Source organism: Haemaphysalis longicornis, unplaced genomic scaffold (assembly GCF_048455015.1).
Source record: "Haemaphysalis longicornis isolate Haplotype H1 unplaced genomic scaffold, Haemaphysalis longicornis Haplotype H1 scaffold_8, whole genome shotgun sequence".
Lineage (NCBI taxonomy): Eukaryota > Metazoa > Arthropoda > Arachnida > Ixodida > Ixodidae > Haemaphysalis > Haemaphysalis longicornis.
The window spans coordinates 138,070,041-138,095,307 of NW_027526445.1; the positions used below are offsets into that span (position 1 = coordinate 138,070,041).

Below are 25,267 nucleotides of genomic sequence, written 5' to 3' on the forward strand. Positions count from 1 at the left end.
CTAGCTACCGTATGTACTCGCGTAATGAACACATTTTTTTAAATTTCTCAGTGGAATAATATTTATTGCGGGGATTCGGCGTAAACTCAAAGTTGGCGACAAAAAAAAAAAAGTCAAAGCCCCTTTCATCTAACGAGAAAGATGGCTGAAACGCGAAACTTTAGCAACCTGAGCCCGAGTCTAAAATCCAAGCTACTTCGACTGTGTCTCGGAATGGTGAAATCGGGTAGACGTCGGCTTCATAACTTGAGGGACCCAGGTTTGATTCCGACCACGGAAAGCGTCTTGAGGCGCTTGTGTAAAGTTAGCTTTCCTGTAGTGCATTTCGGTGACTGGACGGTCGTCATCAGCAAGGCATACATACAAACTTCGCTTTAATAAGTTCTCGCATTCAATTTGTGCGCATTCATTCATTCATTTAATCTGTTTAGATAGGGTAGATAGGCCCTGGATGGGTACAGTAGATACACCCTTAGGGTTTTGAACCCGAAGTTCTATGTGGTGGTGTGCTTGAAAGACCCGCGCCAAGGAGAGACTCCTTGACTCCTCCAGGAATTCATAGTGCGCCCCCACATAAGCGTAACCTTCAACCTTCGTCTACAGGTTGGATGTGTGGTACCTGTAAAATCTATCGGACGCTCATTTTTTCTTGATCGGCAAATTCGGTCATCGATCCGTACAATAAGCATGTTTAATTCTCATTTCTATCGCAACCCCACAAGGCACTGAAGTCAGTCCCCTGTAATCTGTCTTTATGCCACGCTACAAAGACGTGGGCTATCGACGCGTCCTACAAAAATTTCTTGTCGCTACGCCACGCGCGTTTGCGGGTATACGCCTTTGGGAGAAACTGTGCATCTGTCTTCGCCGCAACACACGCGCTGCACTAAATCGGAGCAGAATCGCCTGTTTGAGAACGGAGGAGTCGCCGGCTGTCTACGAGTCTGCTTTTAGCCCGACTCGCGTGTACGTGTTGACTTAACGAGAAAGGCGACATGCCCGGAATATGAAAGAGCGGCCTGCACGGTCACGTGAGGTGCATAACGCGCCAGCAACAAGGGAACGCTGAGCGCTAACGCGTGCCGATGAAGGATGCTCTGATTTGACAGCGCGTAATTGTCTAAGCCGCGTCTACGTGCGCGTCCTGAAGGACCACTTCACCCAGGAAACGAGTGGTGCTATCGGAGGCATAGTAAGTGTGTCCTGTTCTCGTGGGCCCTGCGTTTGTCCTCCCGCCGTATATGTCCGGTAGCTCGCTGTTCTTGTGTTAGCTCGTGGGTGTCAGAGATGGCCAAAGTACTTCCAAAAAGTAATTAAATTACATTACTAATTACTTTCCTAGAATTTTCTAAAATGTAATTAAATTACATTAGACATTACAGGTGGCCGAAAGTAATGACATTACATTACTTAGATAAAACCAGCGCGAACTCAGACGAAGACGAAGGAATTACATTACATTACTATTACTTTTCAAAAGTAATAAAATTACTTTGAAATGACTTTGAAACGCATGAAAAGGGAACGAAGAGGCACGAGAAAGTAGGCAGAGCTCCCATCGAAGCGTTCTTTCCTCCGCGTTCGTAGAGTTCCAATACCCAGAGACTCTCTGGGCATTGGAACTCTACTTGTTCAACTTTTCTTGGTCAACTTTTTATGCCGTAAGAGAAGCGGACAGCTATCTATATCATAGTCAAAAGTAACTGGGAAAGTAATGAGTAATTTCCATGAAATTACTGGCCTGAAGTAATTTATTACATTACAAAATTACCGACACTCAAAAGTAATTCATTACATTACTCATTACAGCAGAAAGTAATTTAATTACTCTAATTTTATTACTGCCAAGTCTGGTGGGTGTCAACGATGCGCCGGCTGGGCGCGGTACCCGAGAACTCGGGCGGTTTCGTCGTGGTTCGCATCTGCCAGTCTGAAGTCTGGCGTTGTCTCAGGCGCAGTCTTGGTCACTGCCGATGCCAGCGCCACCGTATTAAGGCGAAGCTTTCTACGCCTCGCTGACGGCGTCGATGTCCGCGCGAAGCGAACTGGAGGAAAGCCAACTTTACACGATAGGTTTCTCGAAGCAATGATGATGATGATAATGATGATGGGTGTTTCACGAAGGTACATCAAGCAACTAAAAAAAAAAAAAAGAACGTTTCCCGTGGTCTGAATCGAACGTGGGTCCCCCGCGTTATGACACGGGCTTTGGGAGAATTCTTTCCGTTTTAACAATGTTTCTCTTGATGAAGGGGCTTTTGTTTATTTTTATTTTTCGGCGCCGCGCTGCAAAGTACACGTCTATAGAATTGTGGACACTTATAGACAGTTCGGGAGTACCGACTCGAAATTTCAGAGCTCAGATAACTATTTAAAAAGCTTCCTTTGTATATGGAGATACCCCCTCGGAAGTTCAAACCGTAACCGTACAGTGGAACATATTTTAAATTGATTTTAATCTTTGCGCGCACAAGAAAGCTGATGAATGTATCTGTGCCTCGACCCAAACGGCCGACGTCAGGGCTGCCGTGACGTCACGTGCGACTACGGCCTATCATGCCGGTCTGGCGCCCGCGCCCGCCCAGGGCTGTTGTGGTACGACGAGAACGGTGACGTCAAGCGCGCCTTCCTGTAGTGGCGGCTGCCTCAGTGTTCGCTTAACCGAAACCAAATTGACACTCATAAACCGAGCTGCAATTATTTATGTTGCGTTCGACAATATAATGTGCCATGCTATGGCGAGTCGGCTCGTAGGCACCTATAGGTGGTATTCGTTGAAAAGTTTCGCTGTCAATTTCTTCGCTTGGCAACACTGGAACGGCCACAGACGACATCGTGTTGATGGCAAATTCGACAGCAGAGCTTCAGTCCCTCCTCGATGTGTGTGCGGAAGAGGCGACCAGACTGGGCCTGAGGTTTAATACGAAGAAGTCGGCAGTTATGTCAGGAGGGGCAACGACGGAAGGAGTGAATGAAGGGGAAACGCGGCAACCACTGCGGCTGCAGGGCAGTGACGTGGAATGGTGCCACGTTTACAAATATCTGGGGATAGAAATCGCCGACCAAAGGAACTATCTCGAGGAATACGAGGCACGACTGCGGAAGAAAGCAGTGACTAAGCGAGCATACCTAACATCAAGGTCACTATGGGCTTTCAGCAGGCACGAGGTTGTCCGGGCGCTCTGGAAGCTGGTAGCAGTGCCCGGGTTGGCATTCGGCAATGCCGTACTGTGCTTGTCGGCGGCGACTAGGAGGGCACTGGAGGTCAGGCAGAGAGAAGCGGGCAGGGTGGCACTGGGCGTTCATGCTTACACCACCAACGAAGCCGTGCAGGGCGACATGGGCTGGTCGTCGTTTGAGGCGAGAGAGGCCACAGCCAAACTAGCATTTTAACGGCGCCTCAGTGCGATGCCTGACGGCAGGTGGGCCAGGGAGGTGTACAAATATGGACACCTTCGCTGCACAAACACCAAATGGATGACCCGAACAGGAAAACTGGCACAGCGCTACGACGTCCCGCAGGTGCGCCTGACAGAGGCGCTCAAGCCGAACTGGAGACTGAAGGTGCGCGACAGGGTACGGGAAACAGAGAATGCGAAGTGGCGCGGCGACGCTCAGGCCCGGCCATCTCTGCGAGTGTACTGCGAAGGGAAGGACTGCATCTCCAGGGAGGAGATCTACGACAATCCAAGAGGGAGTGGGCTGCTGGGCGAAGCGAGGAGCGGGGTGTTGCGGACGAGAGTGATGAGGGCGAAGTTTTCCCTGGACCTGGACACTCGGTGCACAAGGTGCAAGGACACGGAGGAAACTCTCCTTCACGTAGTGGTTGAATGCCCGCACTTACACCCGCCGGCCCTCCCTACTGCGGCAATGGGGTCATCCGAGGCACTTGCGATGGCACTCGGACTGCATAGGGGGAACGCACCTAGCGGCCAAAAAGAAGCGGTCGAAGTTACCAAACAGCGACTAGAACACTGGTGGCGAGATCGTACGTAAATAGGACAGTGCAGTGACACTGTTAAGGAGTTTTTGGCCCGAGCCAGATTTCTCTGGCATCACCCGATACAAAGGGTAGCGGCCACATCAGCATCAGCATGGCCGATGCGCCACGGACATGGACAAGTACCGCCATCCCGCGGAGCCCGACGTAACCAGTGACGGCGCACACACACGGTTGCATGGAGCAGAAGAGGGGTGCCTGATCTGGGGGCCGTGCGCACAACGTCGCCTAGCAACAGATGCTTGGCCACAGATATGGCGGCGCACTCGCATGGTTGCCTGCATGCATTCCACGCCATTGAATACCGGCCATAGCCGCGAAAAACAAAAACGTGACACAAAATTTTTGTCAGTACCCTTTCTTGCGGAAAGGGTTCGACATTTTGTTTTAGCCTAGGAACAAACGAGTGAGGGCTATTCAAAACAAAACAAAAGAAGATACAAGTATATGTAAATGAGAACAGAGGCTGGCTTTGATTGCTGTTCTGAAAAGAGTTAGAAGTAAATTTCCCCGTCCACAACCCCACCTTCCTTTATTTTTTTTGTTCGTGCGTACCAAATGTGAGTTTGTGCGAGCAGTAATACAAGTGCACTTTTGGCAAACTGCAATCTGTTTTTCACCGTAGCAGTGGTCAGTTGCGATCTCGTCGCCGCTGCATGTCCTTTGTCGCGGGGTAGTGGGCCATGTGATAAGGCACGCAGTGGAAACGTGCCGCCACCGCACGAAGGGTTACCTCCGGTCAGGATTTGAAAAGGCGTCCAGGTTATTGGACACTGGGATTTATGCGAGACAGCGGATTGTGGTCCCACATACGCACGATTTCTATTCAGGAAAAAAAAATAGTTTGTGCGGTTTTAACCCCCCCCCCCACATCCCACCCCTTTCTGCGAACACGACAATTGAGAATTTTTCTCAGGGATTTCAAAAGCCCGTTCAACGAAAGAACTCCGACCGCAATCTCCTTCTTCTTCTTCTTTTTATTTTTTGTTTATATTTCTGGATACTTTTGGGGGACGGATATTTGCGTTTGTGCGTACTTGAGGTTTCCTGCAAAACCGCTCGAGTGACTTTGCCTCTGTAGAAAAAAAAAGGTTTCTTGCTTTGGGTATGCGGCACTGGGGCATATGAGAACGCAGCAGCCCTATCTCCATGCCCGAAAGCCAATATTCCGAAAGCCAGCGCGTAGAAAATCTCAACCGCGCACTCGGAATCTTTTCTAAGAGCGTGCCGGATTTGGCCGGAGTCAGCGCAATACGTGGGCACTCGAGCGAGATGCGCCGAAGCGATTGCGAGGCGCGAGACAGGATGAAAGTCGGAGTGGCAGGATATATATTCCTCCGGAACGGGGCACAGAGTGACATGGAAAGACGCCGCCTGAGAGAAGAAAGAGTAAAGGTTGAGGAGGCGAAAAAGTATTTAGAACGACGCAGCTGTAGGCCCTGTTAGCTAAGCATCAGTAGCGAAGAAAGACGGGAAAGGAGGATTGAAGGGGAGGGTGTCTTTTACTTGCTGTTCGATATCCTTCTCGAATTCGAATCGACCTTATATGATGGTCCTAATATCGTAATATATATATATATATATATATATATATATATATATATATATATATATATATATATATATATATATATGTGTGTATGTATATATATATAGGGAGCAGTAAAACTGAATTTGGTAGAGAACACAAAACTTCGAACAAGGTAGAAGTACGATTGTTGTCAACGTTTCAGCAGAAACTTGTCTTCGTCATATATATATATATATATATATATATATATATATATATATATATATATATATATATATATATAAGGAAAGAACACTTCGAACAACGAAGGCAAGTTTCTTTGCTTAAACATTGGCAACAATCGTGGTTTCTACCTTGTTCGAAGCCCCGAACATCGGCCCCTTTGAGTCAACCTCGGCCTTTCAAATATGTATATATTGCCGCGAACCATGCATTACATTTGTTTATTTATGTTTTGTTTTTGCCGACCGGCTGCGCCGGGCTGTGTTATCTGTGTTATCCGTGGGGCATGTGAAGCGCGTGTTCTATTATTTTTTATGCCACACGTGTTATCTGCTCTGATAGGGAGAGTGTTTCATCCTAACGTCACCAGCCTAGAATAATCTTCTTTGATCGGCAGTGTTCTGTATGTAATTCGACGGTTCGAGAAACACTCGCGCCAAGAGATAAATGCCCGCGGAGCAGACGCCGCGACATTCGACTCGCCGACACTCACCTGAGCTTGTCACTTTGTTGAGTGCTGCTTCGCCGCCTCTGTATTCTTTGAGTTGTTAGGGGAGCAGAAGTTCGCTCCAATAAACTTGTTTTTTCTTCAAGACAACTGCGTCATCTTTGGCTTCGTGGCAACATTACGACGCATAACAGCACCTTTGAGAAGTAAACCCGTTATACCAAGCGACAATTACTGAACCGTAAGCTAAACATGTCATTAAACGAGCAATTAAAATAAAAAGGACTTCAAGTAGCATCTATCTGGGTATACTCCAATAAATAGCTGCGCTGGTGGCCCTAAAGAGAACGTGGATTCGATCCGGGCTCGGGCCGGCCGTTTTTCTGTTGCAGGCGAAAAACGAAAACGCTTATGCGTCCGCACTTCAAGGCATCATTAAAAATCGCCAAGTGGTGAAGCCTCTTTCACTGTTTCGGGGCTGAAAAACCTGATGAAATAATTTTTTTGTAACAAATGATTAAGCAAAGCGCTAATTCTGCTGGAAAGAATCTCCAATGACCTTCACCCACGCTGGACGCAAGGACGCAGCCCCGCGCGCTCGCAAAATAGTCTGCATTCTAGAAGCGCGGGGGCGGCCCCCTGTCGCGTTCCCGCGCGAGAAATCGAATTACACGTTCTTAAGCTCCGCTTGTGCAAGGATCGGGGGAAACACACCGCAAAGTGAAACCGATCCTCTACTCGCGCGCGTGCAGCGCGGCACAACGACGCGAACAATCGTTTGTTTGCGAAGGTTAGCCAACTGCTCGAGGGCGCATTTTGGTTCGTTTCACTTGGCGGCCGGCGGCGGGGCCTTCCGTCTCCGTCTTTTCGACAAGTTGTCACTACTCTCGCAGTGCGCAGTTCATAATTGCGCGCGCAGGAAGACACGGCCGCGAAGAGACTCGCTCTAACGACGTGAGCGGTGCGCTGAACCCTGCTTAGACTAGCAAGCCGGAGTTCTCACAGCGTTCACCGATGTCGCTACCGGTTGTACGCTTTATATTCTTCCTTAATAAGCGATTTTGAGAAAGAGTGGCGTTCCCTACAATGCTTATAAGCCTTGGTAAAAACGAAGGCCCGCTAAAGGGCGAAGTACACGGCATTCCCTTCGTATGGAGGTGTTGACCTCTGTATTGCTTTGCTGCTGCGTTTTTTGTACCGCACGCGTGCAGCGCCGAGTCTCGTTGTCAGCACGGGCGATGACAACGAAAAAAAAAAAAAATGAAGGAAATAAAGAAACTGCTAGGGAGAAAAAACGAGACGCGTGCGTATTGTTGACGCGGTGGACGTTTTTTTCTTTCCTTTGTTTTGTCTTTTTGTGCAGAACGCGTCCGCGCGTGACGCTCAGTCGTTGCCGGCGGTCGGCTGCGCGCGGTCGTCAAGCGCTGACCAAACAAGCCCTGTGTGTGCTTTGTATACGTGTGGCGCTGGCGTGGATTAATTACCTGGCCTCCTGTGGCAATTGGCAGGCTTGTTATTGAAGCATACGCGTCACGCAGCGCCACTCGCGAAGGAAGCCGAGGAAGGATTGGCAGAAACGATATGTCTTCTTGGATGGGTTTTAAAATTAGGTGTTTTAAAAATTGCAGGTTTTGGTGGTGAGGCTGTCAAATCAGAAGGAGGTCCTGTTGGTCGAGTGCAAAGCGCTTAAACTTTGGACAAGTCAGCGCACGTAAGGAAGAACAACAATACAGGACGATAGCGAAACTTGTTTGTTTGCACACATTTAACACATACAAACTCAACTATATATATATATATATAGCGGCAAACAATTTCTTGGACACCGGTACATAACGAAGCAATCAAAACACGTCGAAAGAGGATTGGTTTCAACGTTTCGACCGCGGACCGGCCTTCGTCAGACGAAGGCCGGTCCGCGGTCGAAATGTTGAAATCAATCCTCTTTCGACGTGTGTCTTATTTTTTGTTATATATATATATATATATATATATATATATATATATATATATATATATATATATATATATATATATATATATAAAGACAGAAAATAAGGGTTGGCAGTCAGGAAAACCTCGGAAAGCAAAGGGGAGGTTGTGGCGGGTTATAGAAACAGATGAGAAATTTTTTGAGTCAGAAAGAAAGTGGTGAAAAAATGCCCGCCTGGTGGGATCCGAACCCACGACCTCCAGAATACCGGTCTGGTGGACTGGTGGCTGGAACTGGAACTGGTGGTCTGGCCGGTCTGGTGGCTGGAACTAAGGGACCGGATTTTGCCTGATCCTTAATTAAGCAGCTGTTTTTTTTTTACCAGGAAAAATTAACAAGGCTGATTAGGAGTTTTTTTAGTGGGAGCATGCAGGGGGCACAACGACCGGCTGGTATTTTGCTTTTCCGCTGTTCCCGCACTGATGAATACCCATTCCACGTGCAGCATCGCAATAGCAAGTTTCCAGGTGCCGTTCACCTCGTACAATCATGATAATAATGACAATAAAAAGAATATAGGTGAATAAAATCTCGTCACTGACATGTTATTCGTGAAGCAAGCTGCAGCCTTAACAAGTATGGAAGTTTCCAGCTCTTCAAAATAGAAGCAATAGAGAGATAGCGAAGGAATTGTCAATTTTACGCTGTCCTGATGGGCTCCAACTTCTTGGGCATCAATGACGAATGTCTGAGAGGTTGGAATCTATCATTGCGTCACTGCGACATCGATAGTGGCGTTCCCAGAGAAGAACTAGTCGTGGTACTGACTGATACGCCTGTGATGGCAACAGATGGTCCGTTATGCTAACATTTTGCGTATATCTTGACCTCTGTCCGTCCTGCCGTATATATTTGATTCTTGTGTAATAAAATTGAGTTGGAATCCAGCGCCTATCCTCGTCTTGCCGGTCCGTCTTTTTTTCGTGTGCTGCAACTAAAATATCATGACGGTTTAAATCTGACAATTTATTTTTTTGTTGTTGTTGTATGGCTCTTATTTTGAAGGGTTAGGCCATTCCGTGTTTGCTAAGGCTTGCTTCACAGAAAACGTGTCAGTGACGAGATTATTTTCCACATTTTTTACTATCATTTCTGTACGAGCGGGACAGAGCCTGGAAACTTGCTATTGTAGCCCTGCACGTCGAATGGAAATGTGACAACCGTCGCCGATACACTCTAAAGCGAGACGGCATCCTATTGAAGCAGAACTTTGAAAGCCAAGTATAGCGCCTCGTCGGACTTTGTTGCTGCCGGAATCTGCAAGTCGAGTCGTTGTCCGTAATGTAGTGTCTATATTACGTGACATTCCTTGTCGCAATGTGAGTAACGTTCAATCCGCACTGGCGCCGGCGCAGTTCTGCACTTCTTTCGGCTTCCTCTGTTCAGAGAATGAAAATGCGGTCTATCACGAGGCTCTGCTGGAGCGTGTAACGAGTTTCAGAATAATACGCGCTAGGGGGAAGTGTGGCGCTACTGTCTAGGTAATTCGCACTCTGACGAGCGGGAGTCACGGCCCAGTGGTGTTTTATTTTACGTCGTCTCAATAACAACGATACCAACAATCATTTTACTTGGAATGGCTCGGGCACAAAGTCAGACTTTTTCGGTTGCTGGAAAAAACTGGAATATTATTGTTGAGGTATTATATAAAGTTGATTTAGCAACAAACAGATATAATTGAGAAAATACAGGTCCGTCAGTTCTTCTTTTCAAATTTTCGCGCACTGGCAAGGAGACGGAAAATGTTTCCCCTCTTGTTGCATTTTCTGTCACGAGCCACAAGAAGCCATGCCGAAAGCCAAGAGAAGTGAGAATTGAGCACTGATGTAGTCTTGCACGGCGGCACGCGACTGCAGCGACAGATTTTCCTCTGATGATGTAGTGCGAAGCTCTAAGATACCGCCCTTCTTTGTGTCTGCGAGATTCGTCGTCGTAATCGTCATCATAATGTTGCTATTCTCTAAGGGACGATGTCGTACCCCACAGATTCCCAACGCATTGCAGATTTGTATGCATGAATGTTGTTGCGAAACAGTGCACCGAGGCTCGTGCGGAAGTTCACACTCGCGTATCAAGAAGCATCCAAGAGGGCTTTTACTTGCACGTCCCCAGTGTAGCCCCAGTGCTACGCGGAAATATTTTTGGCTGGACCTGGTACGGAAACAAGAAACCTTGTTGTTCCGACAGCAACATGGTAAAATGAAAACTTTACATGAACACGACCTTACGAGTACAGCCTTAAAAAAATCCTAATGAGGGTTGCTTGCTCCGCACGTACACTAAAATGTATTTCAACACATCAAATTGTAAAATTTTCGCCTCCTCGAACTGAAACCCGTTGAAGGCGTTATTTCTTCTTCCATGGCCTCGAATCTACTGAGGCTCATCGAACATGTGTGACATCGGAACACAATACGGTGAGCCCGAAGGTCAGTGAAAATAGTTCGGCGTGATGGAATGAGAAAACATTTCGATATATGAAAGGCGCCGCGCATGAAAAAGTGGAAGCGGTTTAGCTCAGCTAACCGTGGATATGCAAAGCAAAAGCTTGGCTTAGTCTGGTTGAGTCTTGGTTTAGCTTGGTTTACCTTGGATGTAGCTGTATTGCCGACCACGGCTCAAAGACGCTCGGTCTCGGGCAACGCTCACAGGAGGAGGCCCGGCCTCGCTTTCATTCGCGGCGAACGCGGCGTTCCTCTTCCACGCGGCGCAAGAAGAGTTACAGCGCCGCATGCGTTGGAGGCTGCGGGTTTGGTAGGCTGTCGATCAGCAGAGCGACCGCTCCGTCTCCGCCGCGACGGGACCGGCCGCGATGTGAACAGAACGACTGAAAACGGGGCTTTGTGCGCAGCGCCCAAAGCGGGCCCGACCAATCACACGAAGCGCTTCGAGGGGTGTGTCGCCAGGGGTGTCTCCGGTCAAAAGGTTAACTTGCGCATCCTTCGCGAAACCGCTGGACGAAAGTAGTAAAGCTTTGCTTTGAAAAACGTGCCCATGCCAAGGCCGCTGCATGAAAGGTGCTTTCATGCAGCGGCCGTGCCCATGCACTCTGTACAGATGGCTCATCAGCGAAGCTGTAACCCGCGGCCGGTATTTACACGCATGCCTTACTCGTTAAATGTTTCGTTAAAGTCTTTTTCATTACAAATTGCGTGTTTGTGGTATTTTCTTTCGTTCCAGTTCCTTCTCGTGAGTTCGCTGATCTAAGCTGCCTGATCTCGAGAGTACATATGACGCTCCTACGCATTTTGAAGTAACGTGCGGCCGGTATTAGCCATTAGGCAGTTTTAGCATATCGTTACCATGTTTGCGTTACCGTTTACCGTGTAACCGGAAGCCGCTGGCGACGGTGAAGCCTGTGCTGGTAAGTTACCGTTCGCGGTAACTCGCGCGTTGCGCAGTCGACTCCCGCATACACGGTAAACAGTAACGTAAACACGGTGACGATATGCTAAAACTCTCTATTACCACGTTCCCTTTATCGCTGTACTTTACGCAGTCGCTCGCTGCACGGGCGTGCTCCGCTGCTGTAAACCGAGCCAATCGGGCTTATCTACTTGGAACACTGAAACGCTGGCTAGTTGGTGTACATTCACATGACGTCAAATTTTCGTGCACAAAGCGAAGACACAGCGAAAATAATGACACGGAGATCAGCTGCGCCATCTTCTTCTAACTCCTCTCGAATATGTTTTTTTTTTTCGAGCATGCGCATAGGATTGCGCCGGGGGAGTTTTCTGCGAACACGGGAACGCCGGATTGTCACTTCGTCTAGGCATATCGAGCTTCGCTTTAAATAAATGGTTGTATGGGTTCACCTTCAGGTAGCAATAAATAAGCGACGATTCGCAATATCCGGGCTCGACTGTATAATTGCGGAGACATAACTCCGGAGGAACCTTTTCGACGCTGTTTCACGCGGCCGCCTCCGCTGCGCGCCCAGCGCAGCCGGCATGCCACCACCACCACACCGGGCTCGCTGGCGCTGTCGACGCTGGCACAGTGGCGCGGGGCGCGCGGTGACTCGGCCAAGGCCGCCGGGCTCGCGTGGTCCGCATTGACGCAACGGCTCGAGAGGGAGAGAACGGGCCGTGCTTGATGAGCAGATGGAAAAGCGACGCCCGCCGTCAGCGGCCACGCGTCGCGGAACCATCGCGTTCCCTTTCGGCAGAGAGAGAGGGAGAGTTCTTTGCGCTTCCCTCCTCGCCTTGATAGTGGGCCTGTTGTGGACGTCTGTCGTTTGCCGCCTGGGCCACCCGCCTGTCGTCGATACGAAGAGGTTCGCTGTGCGCGAGAAAGATCTTCGGAGTTTGTTTTCAAGGGAAGTGCAAATAAGCGGAGCAGCTTCGAAGAGAGAGGGGGAAGGGGATGCGGAGTGTGGCTGGCTGTATTTTGTCGCGTTACTTTGAGGAATCACCGTCGCAGTTTTGTGAAACGGGCGCAGCCGCTCCTGTCGCAGTGCGGCGCAATGTCATCGGAGGGAACAGTAAGTTAAGCGCAACGGAGAGCTATTGGATGTTAACTCCAGTCTGAACAAACGAAGCACGTCGGGAAAAAAAAAATCATTCAGCGGAATTTGTTGGCCCAAACTCAGGAGGGGTCGCCGTAATGCTTTCTTGTGAGTTTAGTGTAAACCTACGTACATTCCCAGCCACAAGCTGAAAAAGTTCGAATGCTCAAGTGGTATGTATAGTAATCGCTAGTTCTTACGCCATGACCTGCTGTGAAGGTAGCTGGTGATGTAAAAAAAAACTGTGGTTGATTTCTGTATCATTGGAATCGGTAAAACACGAAAGTGAAATGTGCAGTGAAATCTCCAGCTGAGCTTGATTTGCGGGTCGGCGGCTCTCTTGTGGGTGTGCTTGGGGAGCGACGTCCTGCTGCCGCGCCGCTTCGGCAAATATGTACTGGCGTCATTTCCGTTACGGATATGACTCCAGCGAAATGTTATTGTATACCGGTACAAAACACTTGTTAAAACATAAAACCCGAAAACGAACAACCCCAAGTGTAACGTACTCTTTAGTGCTAAAGGTTGCTTCCCCGCAAGAAGACACTGTGTGCAGGGGTGCACCCTTTACAGGCCGCTTGCTCAGTTGTACTGGCGTCACTTCCGTGACGGATATGACGTCAGTGAAATATTTGTGTATCCGGGAATAAAGCACTTTCGTGTTAAAAGCCATTATCGCCACCTATTACACAGCGATGGCAACGTCGAATCCCGTCGAACGAAGTGTAGTAGGTATTTATACAGGACATTGTATGTTGCATTTATAATTCAGTGGACCCGTCGAGCGGGGTGGGGGTCTCTTATGGAAAGATATCACATATCACACACACACACACACACACATATATATGTATATATATATATATGAATGGAATTTGCTGCTAACTTTTCAGGAAGAGCTTTTACTCGGAAGAAAGGAAGTCCTTTTCCTGAAACGTTAGTAGCGAATTTCACCTGGTGAATGTTTTTCAGGCGTGTCTCTCTCACGCACGCACGCACGCAAGCACGCACACGCACACACACACACACACACACACACACACACACACACACACAGGGTGTCTCAGCTATCGTGCACCAAAATTTTAGACAAGAGGGATATGGCGTTACTCGAAGAAAACCTAGTGCATAATGTTTCCAGTACCGTGGAGTAGCTGAGAGTAATTTTTTCGTTAATGAGATATAATTAGATAATTTTGATTAATCATGTAACTTTAGAAGTACTGTCCTAATCATTAAAGTGTCAACGAGGCACTTGTAGGTACTTTCGAGAGGAATATAACTGCGTTATTTTCACCAACGTACTAATTGCGTACTCATTTTTTCTGACTAGAAAGTCCGCGAAATATGAAAAATACCTTCGGGGTGGCGCTCTCACCCGTATTTATAGTGTATATATATATATATATATATATATATATATATATATATATATATCTTAGTTTTGTTGCATAAGCTGCACACACGAAAGGACACACTATCGATCTCTCTGCGCAAAAACCGCTCGCTCAGAGATCCTCGCATCGTCCAGGTTCGTCCGCACTGCTATCGCGGTAGGCGATAATGCATTCGGCTGGCCCGCCAAGCGCGGAAACGATGCCTCCTACTGGACAGTGGTAGCGTCTCGCGGAAGCGTCGGCTGCCTCTCGCCCAGCGGCATCCGTCTATCCAGCGCCGTCGTCTCGCCTGAGCTGGCGCCGTCTCATTCGGCTCTGCACGCCCCGACAGCTGCGAGGTTCTCACGTGCCTGTGCGTCTTCCGACGCCTTCGCGGAAGGGCCATAATGCGGCGCGCTCATCTCGACGGGGCTGCCGCCACACGCGAGACGTTTACTATAATACCTTCGAGTGAATCGGGAGTGGGGGAAACTATTTACTTTGTTCGCTTGTGTGCGAAGCGTATCGTAACGTTTTCGAGCAGGTATTTTGGTGTTGCTTCTATGGCTTCGCTTTTCTTGAAAGCTGTTTTCAACTTCCGGTTATCGCGTGTCGTCTGCGAAAATTGATTTCTGCCATAAGAGTGGGCACGAACAAGAAGTTATATATTCGGATAACCCTTTTTTTTTCGACTTCAACTTTTCAAAATCAACTTTTTTTGAAAGCGAAAGTGTTTTATTCCCGGATACACGAAGATTTCGCTGACGTCGTATCCGTCACGGAAGTGACGCCTGTACAGCGAAGCAATTGCGGCATGTAAAGGGTGCACCCCTGCACGCAGGGCCTTGCAACCTTTAGTACTAAAGATTAGTACGTTCTACTTAGGGTTGTTCGTTTTCGGGTTTCATATTTTAACACGAAAGTGCCTTACGCCGGGATACACCAAGATGTCACTGACGTCATATCGGTCACGGAAATGACGCCAGTATACCTTTGGCGAAGCGACCCGCCAGCAGGACGTCGCTCCCCACGCACAGCCACAAGACAGCCGCCGACCCGCAAATCAAGCTCAGCTGCAGATTTCTCTGCACATTTCACTTTCGTGTTTTACTGATTCCTATGTCGGAGTTATCAACCACAGTTTTTTTTTTCGCTCTGAAATTACTCCGCGCGGGATGTTTCGCTGCATAATGGCGGCGCTGAAACGATGTTTTTTTCTTAAAGGAAAAACGAAAATGTTTCTTTGCTGACCCGGAATTCCTTCATTACATGACTGTCTGAAATGTTTACCGACACCAGTTTGAAAAGTTACGCTGTTAGTTTACATGTCACAGCCGCTGGAAGTAACGAGGTTTTATTTTTAACCCGTTTTTTTCAGCGTAACTATTTATCATTCACGCGGTGCGTTGCGTTATTCACTGATGTAAACGAACCGCTCTTCTCTTTCTCCCGCTAAAGATCCCCCAGGTGGCCTAAATTAATCCGGAGCACTTATTAATTAATCCGGAGCCCTCATAGCCCACGTGTCCTTCGGCGCGTTAAAGTATACATAATCTGAAATCTACTTTTCTCTCCAGAAGCTTCCTTTCCCGCTCATTATCACCGCACCGACACGCACGGTACGGCTAGAGTCGGGTCTAAGTACACATCATCTCTGGCACCTGCCAGCCGGCGGTGAAGACGAGAAGTAAAAATGGAGCTGCGCCTTCGCGAGGTGTCTTCGCGGCGTAGGCAAGAGAGGGCACGAGACGTTCTAACGCTGGGCGCCGTTTCGTCTTAGCGTGGGTGAGATGAAAATCGTGCGCGCCGGGTGATTTATGGCCGGCCGCTCGGGTTGCTGCAGCCTCCGGGCGAGTCCGCAGCACCTATTCATTACGCGCCTATTCTGCGCCACCGTCGCCGCCGCTGCATACTTCCCTCGCTCCGTGCGGCCGACGCAAGTTGAACCGTTATATACGGACAGACGCTTCTGCCCGCGGGGTGATTTGCGTGCACGCGTTGTAGAAGAGAAAGAAGAAGAATGCGCGGACGTTTGGCGAAATGTGGAGTGCTGCCTCAAATTCGCTCTCCGTGTGTGTCTCTGTCTGGTTTGTTATTTTTGCGGTGATTTATAGACATTTCGAGGATGTATACTGCGATGGTGTTCTTCGAGAGAAAGTGCATATTTCAACGGATTTATGGGCCTGCGGGCGAAAAGCGTCGCCGTGCAACTTTACGGGGAATTTTCTGTGCCTGCGCCGTCTTATATTATATATGTAGTACTTTGTGGGAAATCGTCACTGTTCGTAAGGAGAAAAATGCCACGTACACAATTTCTAGCTCCTCTGTTCTATTTAGACGTGATATTTGTAGTTTCTGTCTGTGTTCTTGCCGCGTCTTTTTGAGCTTCGCTTGAGAAGCAGAGAACAAAAAAATCCATTTCTAACCATACGATTCCAGTTTCCTTTTTGCTCTTGTGATTGAACGCACGCGTATGGTACTCGCTTCGGGCAGCCTTAATCTGCTTTAGTGCGAAGCTAGGGCTAGGTGTCCATTAAAAATTTTAATCCGATTAATGGTCAGGCTTTAATCACATGATTGATTGGTTAATCGGGTGGTGTGGTTTACAGGAGCAGTAAAAAAGAATAAGACCAGATAACGAGTTCGAAGTCTTACTTTCCTTTTATCCTATCCGGTCATCAACTCGGAGGATCGAGTCTAAATCACATTATACATTCCCACATTTTAAGACTATATCGTGTATGGGCGTTTAGGCGGGCTATCCAGGCTTGTTAAACAGACCCTCGCGTGGTACAGACGTGGTGCGAACGCACGTCTATAAATGGCGCTATTTCTACGAAACAGCGAGGCCGGCAACTATCGCCTTAGTTGCCACTGCATGCGATTGCGCGTCCAAACATGGTATCATGCGAGCGGGTTGTAGGATAACCCATACATTTTGTCTATATATCGACCAAATGAAACGAGGACGCGAATCAGGAAAAGTGCATTTCCAGCTTCTCTACAAATAATTAACTTGTCTTTTTGCCCACAAAAATGTCTCATCAGGGTTATTCCATTTTTCTGTCGTTTATACAAGGGGAGGATATTTACAAAGCACAATTGCGGCATTGTGAGGCGTAAAAATATTTCGATATCTCGCATTGAAAGAGTTAAAGTACCAAAGAGAACTTCGCATTTATTTTCTTATGTACATAGTTGCCTCCACAGCCTCCCTATTACAGGCTGTAACGGTCCAAAGTGGTGTTTCTAGTGCATTACCACAATCATTAATTTCGTCTTTACGTCAAAACCCCGGTTTCTCGCGCTTCCCGGAGAGAAACTATACTTTGTGCGTCTTCCGCCATAACTCAACGTTACTCAGCGTGCGCGCACGGATTCCCGGAAATTGCAGGGCGGACGCCGACGGAAATGTTGATAAATACGGCCGGCCGCTCGCTGCCTTTCCGCGTGCGTCTAGAGCGTGGGTGTGTGGATGCTTCCCAGCGGACGTATATGGAGCAGAAAAAACTAATGCTCGCAGTGAATCGAATGACTTCGCTTCTAAGCGAATCTTCCTGTTGAGTTGTTCTTCTTCAGCTGACGGCGTTAATAACGCTGCGATGCCGTCTCGCAGCGGGGCGCAGTTTTATATGGGAGACTAATGCCATTGCACGACGTCCGCGGTGTCATCTGAAAGCTTCCTGTAAGTTATGCTTCACTGCAAATGTGTGCGTTGTGAAAGGAAGCCAACTTTATGACGAAGACCAAGTTGATGCTGAACGCAGGCGCGCCGAAATAAGATTTGTGGCGCTTTGAAGTTGAGCAAAACGTCCACGGGACTCGTGGGCGACATATAACGTCCCGGGGGATTGGCCAGTCGGCGAAATTGGCGTGCCCCGCCGCGCACGCGCATTCTACGTCCCGTATGAGTCCCGCATGGAAAAAAAAGAAACGCATGATTGTTCCGCAGAAACACTTCTCATGTGATGATAGTGGATTATAAAAGAGGCCATGAAGACAAAATACAGTGTTTTCAAGTTCGAAGATGTTGCCTTTAATAACATACTGACACGATTCCTGTCGCAAAAGACGTTTTTAGGGGCGAAGCCTCTTAAGGGCGGGGCTGTTGGCGTCTTCTGTCGTTGTCGTCGTCGTCGTAATCGTCGTTCGTTTCATGTAGCCACGGTGCTAAAACACCGGGAAACTCGTTTACGCCTCGCGCTGCAGCGCCTCGTAACGCGTACTAAAAACACAACGGCACACTCGTTTACGCCTCGCGCTAGAGAGTTTCGTGACAAGACTTTTACAGCAAAGCTGTATACCTCTAACCTCCAACGGTTTCATCTCCGTTGGCAAAAATGCCACGGCCCCAAAATACACTTATACACTGCATGCTTCGCTTCTCTCTCCCCAGGTTTCACGTTAGTGGAGGTGGCCCGGGATTTTTATAACCGAGATAGCGCAAAATATATTGAAAAACTTTCAAATTTCCCGCTGCGGTGTCGAAGTAATGGAAGGAGTGGTTTAATATGGACCGGCACTTCAAACACAGTTATCACTCTGCTAACTGCATATATATTAGCATTCAAGTGGAAACTCGATCAGAGTAAACTCGAGACAATCGCCCAGTCGTGTTTCTCTAGGGGGTCCGTACATTAAGTATATATCGGCCGTTGTTGGTGGTTGTTAGCAGTCGCTTGCTAGCGCGCAGTTTGTCGAACCGGAGCTGGGATATCAAAAAAAGAAAAATAGGTAAGGGGCGCTCCTTGGCCTGTAGTCCTTGCACCAAGTATAGTAATTTATAAAATGTGTCGTATCAGTCGAGTCTTTTCTAAAAGTCTAGGGGTCTTTGTCGCGATGGTGGGGAGCTTATTTTCTAAAATTCGGGTGCCAGGACTTGCGGCTCAATAATAAGTGACTGCACTCTAAACGGGAATACTCCGGATAGGGAGTAAATGGCTTGTCCTCTAGCGCACTCCGTATACGGAGTTTTATTTGCTCCCGTAAGAGGGAGTATTTTATAAACTACCCGAAGGGAGAGAGATTTGTCAGGCATTTAGCATAGTGTGTATTTTTTGCTCTTAACTACTCCTCTGGGGAGGAGAGCTTTTTGGGGCATTTAGCAGATTATTTTGTGCTGTACATTACTCCGCTGAGGGGAGGAGTTTTTTCTGGCATTTAGCGGAGTATTTCATGCCATTCAGAACAGCCCTGGAGCAGGGCATGTTTAAGCATCCGGCGAAGCATTTCATGTCACCCAAAGCTCCGCCACAAATTAGACTGTTTTCTAGTGTCTAGTGAAGTATTTAGTAAAGTGAACCTCGCTGAGCAGTGCAGTGCCGAGACTTGCAAAGAACAAAACAGACATTTATTTTATTGTCCCAATAGATGCACGTCAACTTCACAACAGAACAAAATATTTGCGATAAAATGTGGGGAAGCGGTGTCCTCTCGCTCTTATTATTTTTTTTTTTGTAGCTGAGTTGGAAATTTTTGTCGAATAAATTAGCTATGTCGTGACATCAGCGCCGTGATTCTTTGGTGCAATGTGCCGTCTGTGTCATAGAGTATCAGACTATATACACTGGAGAGGAATCTGGCGCTAGCGTCAATGCGGCTGTCCTCAAGGCCGTATGTGTCGTCAAGGGCCTCCATCATGCTGCACGGTTGCCTTAGCTTCGTCATTGGCTTGGATTGAAACGTTGAAGTTGCAGAAAATTCATACGCAGTGCCACAAGAACGCAAAGAAGAGCGTAATTGCATAATTATAAAATGAAACACTGTTTTAAAGTATAGGAAATAGAAAGTAAAGCACATTGCTTTTACTGAGAGTCTGCCGAAGCGGTTATGCATACTATTCTGCAGATCAGGCTGGTAGTAATAATAATGTGACATTTTGGGGGAAACTCATTAAAGGTTCTTATTTTTCGAATATTTCAAATAGTAAATTGTTTCAAAAGCTCGGAAAGGTATGAAAACATCGCCTTCGCTGTGAGCTGGCGCACAGACCGTCCGTTACAACTTTCGCGACGGAGTATTATTTGCTCAGTGGAGATGTCCGGGCGCTGTTAGCTTATCTATTGCTACTGCAAAAAAGAACAAGGAAGCGAACTATCCTTGCCTCAAACTAACCTATCTACACTGGGTTTTAGTTCTGTAAATATGTACCGGTGGTCGCTCGCCGGCGCTAGTCCCCCGCCTTGCTTATAATGAAGCACATCTGTCTTAGCATGAACTAATGGAATGAATTTTGAGTTTCCGAATGAAGCAAGAGAAGCGAAGCTCGTATCCTCCCCTTCTATTTCTCCCCCCTTTCCTGTCTCCCTGTGTTCCCATTCCCCACACCCACACACCAGCAGGCGTTCCGCTGTCCACCCTTAGGTGAGACAAACTACGCCTGCTGGTGGCTCTTCCTTTCCATTTTAGATGCGACGGCATCTGATTCACTCGCCTTGTCCCCTCCATGCGGCGTTGTCGTTGTCCGTCCACACCCCTCCCCTCTTCTCCTCGCCGCGCGAGCTGCGCTCTCCGCCGCTCACCCCCCTCTCCTTTCCGATTGCGAACACTCTCTCGCGAGGGGCATTGGATTGGCTTGGATTGGATTGGATTGGATTAAAGTGGATTGTGTTGGATTGTGTTGCGTCATAGCCGCGGCAGGAGGTTCACGGCACGTTTCACGCGATGGGAGAATCTACCTAACGGAAACAATAACGGTACCCCCTATGCGTCGCATCTACGCAGGGGTTCCCGCGAGGGAGGTGGGAGTAATTTTTGAAGATGAATTCATTCATTCATTCATTCATTCATTCATTCATTCATTCATTCATTCATTCATTCATTCATTCATTGCAAGCGAGTTTCGGCCATTTCTGTTACCCTCGTTGACATAACATTGCACAGTGACGAAAGCAAACCCAAAGAGGCGCTTAAGAATCCGATAGGTATGCCAAGCCAGGAGCTGTGCTCTTCCCATAAACCCCCACATTAACATGCATTCGTAAGTGCACTTTCCTGTCTAGTATACTTACAAGAAGCTCTATAGTCTTCGGTGATGGCTGGTATACCCCGAAGCAGAATAGCCGGAACGTAGCGAGCTTCTTAAGATTCTTTTATTTTTGCGATAAAAGCCGAGAAGCAAGCACTCACATCAAGCTACGCTGAGTGCGACCGTTTCGCTCGATGAGGTCGTCGAATCCAGGGATAGTGGAATCTTCGTTCTCCCTGTAAATGAACGTCGCGAAGGCGCTCACTCGGAATACGTTCGTTCAGTGAAGCGAACTCAGCCTCGTAACGTTCTGTTGGCGCAGGCTAAATGGGGAGAATTTTTCGCCCCGCAGTGCGTAGGGATGTGCGTTTTCAATATGTATCCTCTGCTATTTTTGAAGTCGTTTCAGATGCATACGCCATTCGAGAGCTTAACGCGCCTCTGTCGTTTTCAGAAATGGAGTCCCGGCTGAGTCGTTTGAGAAGGGCTTGTATAGACTGCGAGGGATTTTTTCGGGGGAAACTCGTTACTGCAGTTAAGCCCCGAAAAACTACCCGTTCCTCGTAGTGTAAATCAGACCATCAAGCTCAATGTCATGTCAGCGCCTCGTCCGGTTGCGCATTGAAAGCGTCTCAATCGCTTGTTTGTTCCAAGGCGAGTTGTGCGGAGAGGAAAGTCGGAGAGGGAGGGACGTACCGGCAATGGGAGGAAGAAATCCGGGTCTCGTGCATCACACGGCAGACGACCGGAACGCTACTGGATCGACCTCGCAGAAGGAACGGCTGAAAGTATAGTCCTTGGCGGGCGTAGGGCTGAAAAATGGATATGCAGAACACGACGTGAAACGGCTATGTTTGGCGGAAAACCAACAGAAATTCTGAGAGTAGTCTACTAATGCGGAAGCGTTCTCGCGTCGCTTTTACCAGACCTTACGGCATTGAAGAGGTGCGTCAACCCAAACAGCCCGCCTTTGTGTTCTCGCGTTTTTCATAAGCTAATCGCGGGAGGTCGCTGGATTAGGTAGACCTTTGTTATTTCGGGAAGTCACCTTCGGTTTCGCGTAATTTCAGTACTTTGGGGTAAATTTTTTTTAGTTAATCGCGTGAAGGCGGTGCATCGGGTAGTTAGACCGTTGCTATTTCGTGACTTCCTTTTCAGTCCCCCCCCCCCCCCCCCCCCACTCCCCAACATGCACGGTGTGGCTACAATTAGATTAGGTACCGGTAGCCTAATTGGGCTACTTTGCGTGTTTCGTTTGGTTGTATTATTTGTTTTGTTTGCTTTTTTAATTGGCATTTTCGCCATGCGGCATATGAAGAAAAGATAAGACCTTAGGTTGGGATGCTTTACATTTACACGAATATAACGATTAGACATATGAACTTTTCCATTTACAGAATTTACGGGGCATTGCACAGTTTACTTTCGGCAAAGACCGCTTAGGCATAAAGAGTTCTGGGCGGCAGCTACACTGCGGCTGTAGCAAAGTCTTGCCAGGATCGGAGGCATAGTAAGTAGAACGCTAGTTCGGTTATACAGCACACTACCTTGTCTCTATTCGACGGGGTAAGGAGCACGCCGAAGGCGTTTTCCAAGAGGACCCCTTTGCAACATGATAATCCCCTAGAGTTAACGCGCTTTTCTTCTTGAGCACGCGGGCCGCACTGCATTTACAAACCGTTTGGTTGCGTGAGCGTTTCTTCGTTGGCCTAGCGAGCTATAACGCCGTCGGGCACGGCACTGCGGTTGACTCCACAAATAACTAGTTGCGGATAACCGTAGGTGGATGGCATAGTAAACTGACTGCAGAGGGGGTGAGGTCATTACGGGCGAAAAACCGCAGAGCAAACAAACCAACCGCAACGCACACATGATAACGACGCGCGCTGTAAATATTTAGGCGGTTCTGTCTGTCACGCGTGGTCTACGTACAGCGTGCGCAGATACGGGGCGGCTCTCCCTTTCCGCCTTGATTAAATCTGCGTTCCACAGGTTGTACGTCAGCGCGTCCAGTTAGATCTGTCAATTAAGATATCCTGTAGCAGTTCTTATCTGGTGATCATTTCGCTACATCTTCACGTTTAGCCGTATCGCAATAATCCGCTAAGGCCGGGTTCAGTCTGTTGCCGCAACTGTCGTGAAAACTTTAAAGAATGACGTCATTTCACGTCTCAGCCATCCGAACTGCGTGACACGCCCGTTTTTTTTTTTTTACGTCCGTAGGTCACGATATGGCTGTTACGGCGGTAGTCTGAACATAGCCTAACGCTTCCGCTCATTTCATTCGCGTCGTTTTATGCGAAGCTACTATGGCTGAGGCTCCATCGATTTTTCGTGCTTGCGAACCAAAACTTCCAATTTCCCCGTGTCTCTGAAGCGCCAGGGGTTCCATAGCGCGAGGCGTTGAAAAACGGACGTCTCGGTGTGTGTGCGTGTGTGCTCTTAGCACGCGGTCACCACCAAGGTAACGCGCTGTTCAAAACGTTGATTTCGACCGCAAGCATTACGTCTCGTCACTTGGATGCGCATCTTAATTGAGTTGTTAATAGCAGCCACCCTTCTCAAGATCAAAGCAAGAATTACACGTCAAGCTCATGCGTTTGATCACTTGGATATGTATTTCTATCAGGTTAGTTGTATATAGGCACCATTAAAAAAACTGTGGCTGATTCTTTTGTCATAGGAATCGGTAAAACACGAAAGTGAAATGTGCAGTGAAGTCTGCAGCTGAGCATGATTTGCGGCTTGGCGGCTGTGTTGTGGGTGTGCTTGGCGAGCGACGTCCTACTGGTGGGTCGCTTCGGCAAAGGTGTGCTGGCGTCATTTCCGTGATGGATATGACGTCAGTGAAATCTTGGTGTATCCCGGCATAAAACACTTTCGTGTTAAAACATAAAACCATAAAACCAACAATCCCAAGTGCAACATACTCTTTGGTGCTAAAGGTTGCTTCCCCGCAAGAAGACCCTGTGTGCAGGGGTGCACCCTTTACAGACCGCTTGCTTTGTTGTACTGGCGTCACTTGCGTGACGGATATGACGTCAGTGAAATCTTCGTGAATCCCGGAATAAAACACTTTCGTGTTAAAATCTGCGTGTATGTGTGTGTGTGTATGACTATTCCTTTCAGGATGCCGCCGGTAACGCTCAAGGGAAAGAACATTTGCTCTGTCGTGTTCTAAGAAGCTTCGCTGGCCATCCACCTTTACGAAGTCAAATGCTCACGATTTTCTACAGCGTTGTGCCCCGTTCTCGTTTACCTCCTTCCCCATTCTCAGCCTTTCTACGCGACCAATTCTGCGCTTTGATTTACACACTTCAGAGGGGCGGCTTTTCTGCACCGCTGAGCACTTCCAAGCCAGCTGCACACCGCTGTTTGCTTATCTCGGAGTCTTGGCTGGGTCACCTTTGCACGTCGCTCGTATCGCCGCTAAACAAACGGGCGGTCACCGGTCGTCGACCCATATTTCTTCTGCCAAGAGGGCTCATATTTCTGCCACATAGCTCGGTATCCTTGCTCGAAATTGCCATGGGTGATGGACTTTTTGCCCATACATGTATCTGTGTTCTTTCGCCGATATACTTCAGTTTCCGAACTCGACGTTAACATTTCCCGAAATCTTCAGAAGCGCGAAAAAGGACAGGTGATCTTCATTTCTTTCTTCAGAAAAATACAGACAGACAGACAGACAGACGGACGGACGGACGGACGGACGGACGGACGGACGGACGGACGGACGGACGGACGACCGGACGGAATTTTTTTCTGCGTTCAAGTTATCCAAGAAAGACGATCGTCTTTAAAAATGACTGGCGACCCCAGAGGCCCCAGCGCGTACCAGGAATTCACCGTTGGCGAAGCATACAAAGACAAAGCATGTATTTATCTCGGCCTTTCAGTGCCATAGAATTCGACGAGAGCGTTCGTAATCAGCGAACAATATTTTTTGCGGAGTATACCGTGTTCTTTTCTGAAACGGTCATTCCTTAATGTTTGTGTTTTTGACCTTGATTTGTTATCGTGGGTGACTGAAATTATAGACGATTTTTTCTAGGGAATGGAGGCGTCCCTATTAACGAGACATGACTGTATATCTCGAAAAACTTCGTTTCACCGCGAAATTCCTAACTGCGGGTTAACGCAATTTGAAGTTGGCGCGCTGCCGTCAGTAGTGACGTCACCAGGTGAGCGCTCCTTTTGTGCAATACAGCAAAGACGGG

The 25,267-nt window shown here is 48.1% G+C and overlaps 1 protein-coding gene across 1 annotated transcript in view; it reads left to right on the forward strand.

The window, feature by feature from the left end:
- LOC144149635 (uncharacterized) overlaps nucleotides 1-25,267 on the forward strand; it is a 377,896-nt gene that overhangs the window by 32,659 nt on the left and 319,970 nt on the right. The window lies entirely within an intron of this gene.